Source organism: Pan troglodytes, chromosome 2 (assembly GCF_028858775.2).
Source record: "Pan troglodytes isolate AG18354 chromosome 2, NHGRI_mPanTro3-v2.0_pri, whole genome shotgun sequence".
Taxonomy (NCBI): domain Eukaryota; kingdom Metazoa; phylum Chordata; class Mammalia; order Primates; family Hominidae; genus Pan; species Pan troglodytes.
In genome coordinates, this window is record NC_086015.1 from 29,144,434 (window position 1) to 29,158,318 (window position 13,885).

The 13,885-nt window shown below is 38.9% G+C and overlaps 1 protein-coding gene across 1 annotated transcript in view; it reads left to right on the plus strand.

The window, feature by feature from the left end:
• Window positions 1-13,885, plus strand: part of RARB (retinoic acid receptor beta) — a 769,542-nt gene that overhangs the window by 330,260 nt on the left and 425,397 nt on the right. The window lies entirely within an intron of this gene.

A 13,885-nucleotide genomic window follows, 5' to 3' on the forward strand; every position in this document is an offset into this window, starting at 1 on the left:
CTCGAACTCCTGACCTCAGGTGATCCACCCCCGCTCCCCCCTCAGCCTCCCAAAGTGCTGGGATTACAGGCGTGGGCCACCGTGCGCAACCCAAAAGTGTCTTGAGTAATAGCGTCATCTGAATAAGTTGTGAGCCACATACTATGACTGTCTGGAAGGAAAAGTGCCACTTGGAAATATATTCTGGTTGACTTCTTATATGATCCTACATTTTATCCATATTGCACACATGGCTTCATTCAGATGAATGAAGCAAAACAGCTGTATCCTCTTTGATCTCTTAGTCATCTTTTAGAGGTTTTTCTGACAACAAAAAGGGGGGCAGGTCTCAGAATGGGAGTGGAGGCCACACAGCCAAGCTGCCAGAGTTAGGGAGAAGAAGGCATTGGGATAACTTAAAATGTCATTTCCTAATGTGAGGAGGCCAAACTTCAGTATTCAAATGAGGTTAAACTTTTATTTTTCTTCTAGGTACTAACACCCCCAACACCCACAAAGAGAATAAGGGAGATAATTCAGACACATCTTTCTTTTGGGGGAAGAGAAGATTACCCATTCTTTCTCCTCCCAACTATCTTGAAAACCACAGGCTAATTAAGACAGCAAAGGAAATTCTTAAGTACAAAACGTTTAAAAAACAAAACACTGAGATTTGATATTTTTGTTTCAGCTTCTCTCTATAAACTCACACACTGGTGCAAGAACCCTGTCATTCTTTCCTGTAACTGTTTAACTGTCTCCATCATATCTATTTGAAATAGATGAAATAGCTCTATCATATATTATCTCTAGGCTCTGGTAATTTTCAGGACAGCTCCAAGGCTGCAGATAAATAAATGACCTTACATAATTTCCACATGGCAAAGTGGAGAAAGCGAAATAGCCAAATGAACATTTTAACATTTTAAAGACTTTTCTAGGAAATGTTGCACTTTCCCAATAAAATTACCGCACTCTTGCCTTACCTCTTGACATTACTTTGACCCCTGGCTTCTTCTAGAACCCACGTCTTTTATAGAACTGACATCATGTGGCTTTGTCCCTGCTGCAGCATTGCAGGGAGTTTTCATAGCCAGCAGTGAGCATCTTCAAGTTTCTCTCACTACCCAACACCACACATTGGATTTTCCACTATGTGTGAAAAACAACAACAACAAAAAACCTGGCTACTGAATCCAGGAGAAATAATTGGTCAGTATTTGTGGCTCATGCTCTTGATTAGGTCCTTTAAGGAGGCTCAGCATGGGTTGATGTATTAGGTTTTTATTGTTGTGATAACAAATTACTACAAGCTTAAAATAGAAATGTATTATCTTATACCTCTGGAGGTCAGAAGTCCAAAATCAGCTTCCCTGAGCTAAAGTCAAGGTGCCGCCATGGTTCGTTCTTTCAGAAGGATCTGCAAGGAGAACTTGTTTCCTTGCCCTTTTCAGCTTCTAGTGGCTTCCCCATAGGCCTTGGTCTTTGGCTCCTTCCTCACCTTCAAAGCACATCACCCCAAATTCTGCTTCCATCACATCACCTTCTCCTCTTCTATAATCAAATCTCCCTTTGCCTCCCTCTTGTAAGAATCCCTGTAATGACACTGGGCTACCAGATAATCCAGTATCATCTCCTTTGTTGTTGTTGTTGTTGTTGTTGTTGTTGGAGATGGAGTCTTGCTCCGTCGCCCAGGCTAGAGTGCAGTGGCCCAATCTCGGCTCACTACAACCTCTGTTTCCTGGGTTCAAGCGATTCTCCTGCCTCAGCCTCCTGAGTAGCTGGGATTACAGGCACACACCACCACGCCCAGCTAATTATTATTATTATTATTATTATTATTATTATTTTGTATTTTTAGTAGAGACAGGGTTTCGCTATGTTTGCCAGGTTGCTCTGAAACTCCTGACCTCAAGTGATCTCCTGCCTCAGCCTCCCAAAGTGCTGGGATTACAGGTGTGAGCTACCACGCCTGGCTGATGTCAAGATTCTTAACTTTAATTACATTGCAAAGTCCTTTTGCCATATGAGGTAATGTTCTCAGGTTCTGGGAATTAGAACATGGAACCTGTGGGGGCCATTCTGCTGTCTACCATTGCTGGCTCTCTTTCACAGAGGCCTAACTCCATGTCCTTTTAATGTTAATGTAGAATTGTAAATTAACGATACTTCTGCTTCTCCATACTTTCATCATGGTCTCCACTGGCTCACAAATGTAAAACACTCAAGATTCTCTTCCACTGGCTCACAAATGTAAAACACTCATCATACTCTTCCACCATTTTGCCTTCTCACTTTTCTTAGTACATATTCTTGTGCATATCTCTTTGCAGAGCTAGTTTTGTGTGTGTATCTTATTCACTTCTTTTTTCCAAAATGTTGAATATATTTTAAATAACAGATGCAAGTTTACAACAAAATGTCTTCTAGATATTCCCTGAAGATGAATAGGGGAAGGGGCCCATGGAATGTATGCATGGTGAGGACCACGACCTAACCCTGGCAGAGCCCCCTGGATATGAGAGCCTTCCAGGGAAAGAGGCTGCATGGTACCCATAGAAAGGCTAGACCCTGTGCCCAGGGTACAGAGACCAAGACAGACAGACACACAAGACAATCTGGCCTCACACCTTGGGCATGTATCAGCAGAACCTGTGTGGACTGAGGCCTGAGATCCCAACCCCAGGAATGGGTGTGTGGGTTGGTTTGTGTATGTATATATGTGCCTATTTCTTTTTTAAGTTTATTTTTTAGAGACAGACTCTCCCTCTGTCACTCAGGCTGAAGTGCAGTGGTGTGATCATAGCTCATGCAACCTCAACCTCCTGGGGTCAATCAATCTTCCCCCATCAACCTCTCAAGTAGCTAAGACTATAGGCAAGCACCACCATGCCTGGCTAAATTTTTTATTTTTATTTTTGTAGAAACAGAGTCTTGCTATGTTGCCCAAGCTGGTTTCAAACTCCTGGTCTCAAGTAATCCTCCTCGCTTGGCCTCTCAAAATGCTAGGATTATAGGCACAAACCACACGCCCAGCCATTCTTTTTAAATTATCAAGATATAATTCAAACAACAACATTCACCATTTTAAGATGCACAATTCAGTAGTTCTTCGTATATTCACAAATTTGTGCACCATCATCACAATCTAATTGCAGAATATTTTCATCACTCTAAAAAGGAACTCCACACTCATTAGCAGTCACCCTCTATTCTTTCCTCCCTCTAGCACCTGACAACTACTAATCTACTTTCTGTCTCAAGATTTGCCTATTTTAGACATTTCATATAAATGGAATCGTATAATATGTGGCCTTTTATGTCTGGGTTCTTTCCTGTAGCATAATGTTTTCAAGGTTCATCCATGTAATAGAACAATCCCTACTTCATTCCCTTTTTATGGTCAATCAATATAATTTTGTATAGATGGACCACTTTTGTTTATTCATCAATTAATGGACACTTGGATTGTTTTCACTTTATGGATGTTGTGAATAATGCTGCTATAAACATTTGTGTACGAGGTTTTATGTGGACGTGTTTTCAATTCCCTTGACTATATACACCCAGAATTGAAGTTACTGGGTTATGTGGTAGTTCCATGTTTAACTTTTTGAGGACCTGCCAAACTGTTCTTTAAAGTGGCTGAAACATTTGACATTCTCACCAGCAACGTTAAAGCATTTCAATGTCTGCATATCCTTCCATTGCAAAACCTTGAGAGAGGGAGAAAACCCTAATAGTGCGCTGAATGTCCTATTATGTGTCAGGATAAGGATTTAGAGTCCAGTCAAATCTGGATTAAATAAAATACAGAAACTAGACATTTCTTCCACACCTGAAAAATAATTATTTGTGGTGTGGTGGCTCACGCCTATGATCCCAGCACTTCGGGAGGCTGAGGTGAGCAGATTGCTTGAGTCTAGGAGTTTGAGACCAGCCTGGGCAACATAGGGAAACCCTGTCTCTACAAAAAAAAAAAAAAAAAAAATTGTTGGGCATGGTGGTGATTTCCTGTAGTTCCAGCTACTCAGGAGGCTGAGGCAGGAGGATTGCTTGAGCCTGGGAGGGCAAGGCTACAGTGAGCCAAGATCATGCCACTGCACACCAGCCTGAGCAGAATAAGACCCTATCTCTCTCTCTCTCTCTCTCTCTCTCTCTCTCTCTCTCTCTCTATATATATATATATATATATATATATATATATATATATTTGTTTATTTGGTCTTGCCTTCCTTATGTAATATCATAATTCTAATGTAGTGCTTTCTAACATTTTTCCACACCAAGGAACACACAGAAATTAATAATATTTGCATGGCCCTTGGTGGTCAATAAAGAGTCTGCTAAGGGATGGACTCATTGAGTCAAGGACCCCGTTCCCTCACTCTCAGGCCCCACCAAGCCACTAGACGCTGGGGAGACCAAAGTCACAGGCATACTTCTAATCCATATTCTGGAACACCAATTAGAAAACTCTATTCCACTAAATTCAGTTGTGATGTTTCTTTTGACCTTAGGAGGTAAAGGTAGTGGGGAATGAAAAGAGCATGGAATAGGAGAAGACCTGAGTATGGTAACTTTCCTGGCCATAGGTCTTGTTCTCAAAGGAACTAACTGCTTGTCACACAGTATGCAAAATGGGTACTGATTCCTCTCCAAAGAGCTTGGTATGGTGGACAAAGAACAGACTACAAGGAGTGCAGACAGAGGTGTAGGTCAGGGTTGTGTGGTGACATTCCCAGACTGGCTGCCTGGCTTGATAAAAAAATGCAGCTCCCAGAAGCATGAGGATACAGTCTGGCCACTGGGGAGAAGGTAGCTGGAAAGAACTAGTTATTATATCTTTGACCTCAGCCAGAAGGTAGTAGGGGTGGGTGTTGGAGGATGGTCAAGTGATCTCACCCGAGAAACTGACGGGAATGGGTCCAAATATCACCCATAGCCCACTGGATATTGAGCAGCAAGACTATTAGAGATCCTGATTGCCATTATAGGAAGGTCCTAAGGTGTCCTTAACCTGCTTCATATAGGTGGGAAGGCCAGCGTTAATGCTGAGCAAGCATGGGCAGCCCATGTGTGCAGTGACCTGACATTCTGTGGCAACTCTGACAGTCCTGACCTACTATGGAACCATGTGACCATCTCATTTATTTGACCACAAATAACTCAAATGTACCTTGAAAATTCTTACTTTTTTGTTGTCTTGACTTTTAAATTCAAGTGAATGAACTTGTTAAAAATACATTTATGGCTAGACTTGATTTTCTAGAATAGATATACCCCTTCAAATTATAGGTATGTTGTAATATTTAAATATTAAATACTTATTTAAATCTGCTACTTTGGGGACCCTATTGTGGTTTCAATTATGTGAATTTTTCTTTTATAAAATGAATAAATGTTCCGTAAACTTATTTTCAAATAGAAATGGGTACGCATACATGCTGAGTTTGACTATAGCAAGTATGCTGTGTCTGTTTTTAACTCTCTATCTTAAATTATAAACTACAAGAGTTCAGGAATCTCAGCTGTGTCTCTGTCTTGCTCTTTTCAGCACTGTGTCATTCATGAATGAACACTTCCTAATCCCACTCAGTAACATAACAGGCTTAATCTCAACGTGCAGGTCGACCTTCAGCCATGGTCTGTGATCACAGTCAACTCAAGATTGGGCACCTTACTCTTCTAAAAGGGGCAGTTAAGTACTGAGTTAATATGGTCCTTCTGGGATCTAAGGCCTAGAGAGATAATTTGGGAGTTTGTTTTAAGAAAGAAGAAAGAAAAAAAATACAAACCAGTTTCAATGGTTAAAGACACCGGCCTCACAATGTCTAGAATGCTGTTCTTGACACTAAAGCCAAACTCAGAAGCACAGTTGTAGCTACTGTGACTTTTTTTTCTCTGTTTCTATCAGTACGTTGCTTCTCTGCTGTCTCTCATGTCTCTTGTTTACACGTGGTTTCTGTAGTCTCATGGCTTCTGCCACCTTGCTTTTCTGTATACATTTCCATTTCTATGCCAGTCTTCTCTCTCTGTCTTTCTTGGTGTCTTAGGCATTCAAAACCAATCAACAGTAAGACTCTGATAGGATAGATGGGTCAACATCCAATGTGGAGACTCCCACTGGGCACACTACTGCTTCCAAGCTCTCTCACAGGCATCTGCCAGCCTGTAGATCCTGTAGATAGCTGAATTTCCCTTGAGAACCAAATCCTAGGCCAGTCATTTGCTTGGCTTGGGAGGATTCCATAATATGTAGCATGGAAACTGTTGTACAAGGAGTTGCCTACCACCGCTTTTCTCAAAAACAAGCAATGGTCCAAGCAGACCTTTAGCCCAATACATCTATACCTTACGTTTGGGAATATACATGAAAAGACCTTAGGTGAAGCCTGACTTCAGCATGTGTGTGCGATGCTAGCAGATGTAACAACTTTGGGTTGAGCGTTGACTCCCTAAAAACCCCTATTTACATTACTACTCTCAGTTTATAGAAGTAAAATCTCAGTGTTTTATACATTGTAATATATGTGCATTTCTGCCTATTATTTTTTCTGAAAGTCATATTTGAACTCTGTTTCTTTAGCAGATGGAATCTTACATATTTCTTTTTTAAATGGCCTAAAAAGAAATACAGGGACGTTCTTTCTAAGCTTCTTAAAAAAGATTTTACTGTATCAAATGACCCCTCCTGATGCAGAGGAAGCTATTTAGATTTCATTCTCCCTCACTCGGTGGTCTAAGACTCCTTTGACTGCATTATTTCCTCTAAATTACTCTCTTCCATCTCCTTTATTCCCAAATTAAAAGGAGGTAAGAAATGCCTCTTTTTGGCCAAATTCAAGTTTTTCCATTATGGCTTCTCTTTAAGTTGAGAGTAACTTTATCAGCAATATTTATGATGAGGATGCTGAATATACGAGAGGTTGCAAAACCACCAGGCATGCAAAACTGACTTATTTACATCCATGTTTCTTTTCTATCAAGAACAGCAGCAAAAGCAACTGACAGGATTTGTGCTGAGCCTGGTATTTTTGCTGAAAACAGGTACTTGGCTGGATGCATCTGAGAAATTTGAAGTGGCATTACCTGGAACCAATCTCTTAAATAGGGAGGCTTGAGCTAAAATACATTGGGGAAAAAAATGGCAATATATATGTAGTGTCTGTCGAAGCAAAGATTTCCCCACACCAAGTTCTAAATCAGCCAAAGAAGTACAAAAGAATTTGTTGTACTCTATCACAAGACATTGAAAAAATCTCTCTTTTTCACTTATTTCTGTTTTTTATGTTAGCCACATCAGCCACATTGTGAGTAAATTGCAGCCAGAGGAAATGGATACGTTTTCTCCAAAAATCTTGTCTGTTTTGTTGCTTGGATCACTCTTGAAGGCAGCACAATGTAAAACTAACACTTCTCACCATTTCAAAGTGTTTAACTCCTGTGTCTCAAGGCCAACTCTAATAAGGGTCCTGTCTCCAAGGCAGGGTCTTCAAGAAATCACATATCAAGTCATCAATGCATTAAGTGGCATTTCACATTATCCACTATATTTGCAGATGTGTGTCTAAGGCAAGCCAAATCCCATCTATATTTTATTTATTATTTGTAGAAGACATTTGACACAGCCCCATGGCATGTCCATAATGGCAGGTCAAATCTCACTTTTTTATTGTTCAATTTCAGATTGGTGCTGTTACTGCCTTTCTCTTGCCACAAGGGAATACCAATTTAGATACTGATTTAATCTTGTCTCAGCTGTGGTCTTGAGTGAACCGTTTCCTCATAGTTAAAATATTATTTAACTCCCTCTTCAGAGAAGACAAGTAGAGCTGAAAAGGTTAAGGAATCATCCAGTGTAGGTTTCCCAAACTTATTTGACCACAGAGCTCTAGTTTTTAAACTTAATGAACATCCAGTGAAATATAATGGATTAAAAGACGTGCACTTTTTCCTGTTCTCAAATCTTCACTAAAATGACAGGAGATGTAAAAAGTATAAATCATCAAAGATAACAAGAACATGAGTGATGCTAATCACTGACAAGAAATGGCACCAACTTTTTTGGAAGATGGAGAGCAAATGTGCCATGTCAAATAAATGAACAGAGTACTGAAAGCAGATTGCTAGGTGTCTAAAGAAGAAGATGAAAAGGGGATGCAAGGAGATACTAGCAGTGGAATCTTGGCCAGTCCCAGAGAGCAGAGGCACCAGCTATCCCAAAACAAGGAAGTGATGATTGAAAGGAAAATTGGTTGTTGTTCTAAGTAAGCAGAAGATAAATTCACTCCTCTACCAATTTTATCTTGATTATTGTAACCCATCCCTGGTAAGAAAGGTAAATCTACTCTTTGAAGAAACTAAATCAGAGGGGTTACTGAGTTCTAGATACCAAGCATGAATATACCATAGGGTGGTAGTGGTGGACTGAAAACTGGAGGAAGATGTGAAAGGCCACATATTTCATAGTAAGTCCACCAGCAGCCCCAGCCTTATTCCTCCATTCGAATACTAGAGTCTTTCATAAGGTTTTTTTTCTTTCCACCCTACCCTGGGCAGATGCTTACAGGATTGCTCAATGGAGTTATCCAAGAGTCCCAAATAAAAAGCCCATTAATCTGACATTTGGGGAGTCCCACAATGAAATAAATGTAACAGTTATATAACTTTTTATGAAATTCACTCATTTGACAAGGTTCAGCCATGAAAACAATTTGCAATAAACTTCCTCTTTTTAATATGAATGGACAGACTAGAGAATTTGGCAGACAATACAAATGAGAAATACATCTAATGTTAATGGAAATAAAACAGAAAAAAAGTGAAAAGAAAGAGTCAGTAATATAGTAACAGAATAAAACACTGAAAAGGACATTTCTCTTTTTTTTTTTTTCTTTTTTGAGATGGAGTGTTGCTCTGTTGCGCAGGCTGGAATGCAGTGGCACAATTTTGGCTCATTGCAACCTCCGCCCCCCAGGTTCAAGCAATTGATTCTCCTGCCTCAGCCTCCCAAGTAGCTGGGATTACAGGCAGGTGCCACCATGCCCGGCTAATTTTTTGCATTTTTAGTAGAGACAGGGTTTCACCATATTGGCCAGGCTAGTCTCAAACTCCTGATCTCAAGTAATCCACCCACCTCAGCCTCCCAAAGTGCTGGGTTTACAGGCATGAGAAACCACACCCCACCTAGAACTATTCTTAATATCCTAAAAAATATCAGAAAATACATGGCAGTCATGACAAAGAACAATGTATAAATAAGAAAAGACAAGAAAAACTTTTAGATGTTAAAAATATGTTACCATAAATGTAAAAATCAATAGAATAATTGGAAGTTAAAGGTGAGGATATCTTCCAGAAAAGAGAACAAATGGATGAAGAAGTGGAAATGGAGAGAAAATAGAGACAATCAATTCTGAAGGTCTACCATCTAAATAAGATTTACAAATGGAGACAACAAAACAGAAGTTAAGGAAGATATTATCAAAGGAAGCGTAAAATAAAATTTTTCCTAACAGGACTTGAGTCAGCAGATTGAATACATTTACCAAGTGCATAACACAATGAAGCAGGGAAAGGGATCCTTGAGATTAAAGAGAAGAGTACAAGAAATGGAAGAATTTCACACACACAGGATCAGAAATCTGAATAATATTGGACTTTTCTAAAGCAATGTAAAAAGCTTGGGGAAATGGCACAACATACTTAAAACTCTGTTTAAAAAAATGACTTCTAATCCACAATTTTATACCTAGCCAAACTGTTAAACATATGTGAAGTGCAACAAAAAAAATATTGTAATTCATGCAGAGTCTCAAAAAATTTACCTCCCACGTAACATCCTTCAGAAAACTCTTAGGAAAAAAGCTACCCAACTGAAAAAAGCCAGTAAAGAAAGACATGAGTTTCAGGAAATGGGGATTCCGAAAAAAGAGAGAAGCAATAATAGAAAGTCCTAGTCTGACATCAGTGCATGTGGCTAGGAAAGAAGCCAATCAGCCCTGGAGCAGGAGGAATGTCTCCAATTGTGGAATTCATTTATCACATGACATGTCAGACAAAATTGTTGGAGACTTAGAAAAGAATTATTCACGGATATAAAGAAGACTAATCAAATTATGTAAATAAAGCTGTTAACTCCAGGAAAGAAACAATTTTATAAGAAAACTATAAATGCAGTATATCACGTAACTCAACTGTAACAATATTTATCTGGTCATAATATAAACATAATGTAAATGATTTTTATTTTTAAAATTGTGATAAGATTATGTTGGGAGTAAGGAGAAAGAGGTTTCTATGTGTGGGCAATAGTTTAAGAGAGTTATATCATATTTATAGTAGGAACCAATAGATAAAAAAAATTTTGTCTGGGCACAGTGACTCATGCCTGTAATCCCAGCACTTTGGGATGCTGAGGCAGAAGGATCACTTGAGTCCAGGAGTTCGAGACCAGCCCGGGCAACATAACAAAACCACGTCTCTACAAAAAATACAAAAATTAGCTGGGCCTGGTGACACACACCTATAGTTCCATCTACTCTGGAGACTGAGGTGGAAAGATTGCTTGTGCTCAGGTGTTTGAGGCTGCAGGGAACTGTGATTGTGCTGCTGCACGCCAGCCTGGGTGACAGAGCGGCACCTTATTTCTTAAAAAAAAAAAAAAAGAAAAAGAAAAAAAAGAAATTGAAGTACTTGCTTCTGAGGGGAACTCAAGAATGAGAAGGATAGAGAGCTGTTATTCTTTATCAGTCTCAAACAGGGGTCAGCAAACCATGGCCCATGGGTCAAATTCATCAGGCTGTCTGTTTTTATAAATAATGCTTTATTGGAATACAGCCACACCAAATCATTTATGGACTCTCTGTGGCTGCTTTTGTGCCAAATTAGTTGCTACAACAAGAGAGTTTAGCAGTAGTGACAGAGACTGTATGAACCACAGTCTCAAATATTCACTTTCTGGCTCTTTACAGAAGAAATTTGCCAACCTCACGTCTAGAGCTGTGGCTCTCAAACGTTAGCTGCATCGGAGTCCTCTGGAGGGCTTGTTAGAATGCATGTGAGGGGAGGCTCTTTCCAGAGTTTGTGATTCAGTAGGTCTCTCCGGTGGGGCCTGGAGAATTTGCATTTTTAACCAGTTTGCTGGTGATGCTGATGTTGCCAGCTGAGGGACCCACTTTGAGAATCACTGATCTAAAGAAACTATTTGACTTTTAAAAATCGTGTTGTAAGTATTATGTTCATAAAATAAATTTGAATTGTCGAGAAGTATAAGGTTGGAAGCTTACATGCAAATTTGAGCTAAACTTAATACAAAAATGACCTCTGGTGAATGAAATGCAACAGAAAATCATTCAAATGTTATTTTAAAAGTGTTTTCATAGAACAAAAATAATAATTGTGGAATTCATTTCCACAATTATATACATACAGAGAAAAATTATATACATACAGAGAAAAATTATATACATATGTGTGGAGAAAAATAGAAAAATAAATTATTTTGTTAATAAGATATCAGGGATACAGGCATAAATATTAAGATTTGTAAAGATTACCAAGACCGTACCACTAAATGTGCATGTGTGATTCAAGTGGTTCACCAGTCATGCTACCTCCTGTCTGGCGTTTTGTTTATCAAAGGCAGATTATTGCATAACAATATCAACTATACCAACAATTATTATTTTAATCTTTTTTTTTTTCATTTAGTATGTTCTTGTAAAACACTTATTTTCTGGAAAATGCAGTTTGAGAAACTTGACATAAAGCCTACTTCTCTTCACTTGACCCCTTTTACAGATTCTGAAACTGATACCCAGAGAATCTCTTGGCTGGTAGATCCAAGACCTTCTAACCCAGTCCCTACTTCCTTCCTGTCTTCCACTCAGGTCCTGTTTGCTTTGCCTGAGGTGGTGAAGGAAAGAACCCCAGATGAGCCCAAACTCAAATCAGACTTAAAGAAAAAAGAGCACTGCTAATCTTTTTTTCTAAAAGCCTGAAACAAAGGAAATTCTCTGCTTCCAGGAATAGCCTTAATCAGTCACACATGTGAACATAGACCCAGTGACTGCTCAGACAATTTTCTACCAACCTAATGTCGGGATTTTCTCGACACATTGATTTTTTTTTTTTTTTTTTTTTTTTGCCTATTATCAGTATAAGCAGTTTAAAAAAAAAAAAAAAAAAAAAGCCCAGACATGATACCAGACCTCTCAACCAGACAGGCAAGATGCTGACAATCTGCAGCGTTTGAAAGCAAAGAGAAATGAAGGATTATTGAGGGTGGAATAATGGTTTTTTCCCAACCAGTCCCTGGTTGGTAAAAAAAAAAAAAAAAAAAAAAAAGAAAAAACAGCTTTAAAAATCAGAATTGTGCCCTGCGGGGGTGGATTTGCTGAACTGTCAGCTCCACCAGTTAATGAGGTAGTTTGTCAAATGGAGATAGAAAGACCATTTATGACAATGCTATGCTTTGTGTGTGATTTAAAAATCAAATTGAGTAGAAACTCAGCAAATACTAAATGGTATTGTTTATTTTCTAATTAATTTGCTACAAACTACAAAATAAAACTATTGAATATATTGGATAATGTATGCTTTTTTGAAGAAAAAGCACCAAAAGCATCTCTGAGATAAAACGGATTCAGAGGCTGTTTACTTTCTTTTCATCAGAGAAACAAGTTGTAGTTTGAAAGTTTGAAAAAGGCATTGAAATTTTGGGTGGGATTTTTAGAATTAGTGTGTTGTATAAGCCAACAGGCAATGTCATCTCCTTTGTAAATTCAGCGGAGTACTAGGGGGCCTGGGACCATATGGTCTCACTGTTGACACTGTTCGTTTTTAATATTAGTAGGCCAGGGATTCAAGGCCCTGGGGCAGATGTCACCTAAGTGAGGACAGAAGCAAACATCACGACTGCTCACTGAGTTTTTCCTCTGTAGAGTACAACCAGCATAACATAGGCGTTCAAAATATATAAGCTTAGCTTGGCAGAGGGGCAAGAGCAGAGAAGGTGATTCAAATTCTGGCTTAGCGAGGGCTTACTCTGTGACATTGAGGGGAATTCATTGAAACTCACTGAGACTTACTCTTCTCATCTGGAAAATAAAAACTATCTGCCTTAAAAGGGTTAGAGCTTATAGTGAGGTGTCTCACATGTGGTAAATAGTCAATGAAAATTATATTTGATTAGAACATTGTAGGGTTTATAAGAATCAAACTGACTCACTTCAAAAACTGAAGTCAAGAAGGCTTAATGAGTGATTGTTCTCAACCTTACCCAGATCCCTCGTTTTCTTCCTTACTTCAAGGACGTAAGCTTTAGTCCTAACATTCTTTTCCTGGGATTACTATAATATAGTCTCCCTGCCCTAACCCCAAAACCTCTTGTCTATTCCAGCAAGCTTGTTGTGAGAAGCATATTATTTTGACGTGATAACAAATATGTTAATGTTAATAGAAACTTTTACCAAGTGTTTACTATTTACCTAGTGTTTACTATATACCAGGCACTGTTTCTCTGTTGTATTACCTCATTTAATCCTCACGATACCATTCTGAGTAAATTCTATTATTCTTATTTTACAGGAAAAAAATAACATTGAAAGGACAAATAATTGCCAGAGGGGCAGAATTATTTGAGCTGGACACACTAGCTCTAGAATCAAGCTCTTAACAACTACTCTATTCTGGCCTTGAAGTACTCTTGTTTCGTGCCACATGAATCTTTTTTTGTGCCACATGAATACATTCAGAGGTTGCCATTCAGTGGGCAGAGTTTGGGAGCTTCTACTTAATATTGGTTATCAGGGCCAAGGTGAGGCTATGAAGTTTACAGCCAGCCCACTCTAGAATTTAAGCTTCTTCTATTCCCAGTCTCAAGGAATCCTAGGTGTTGAGC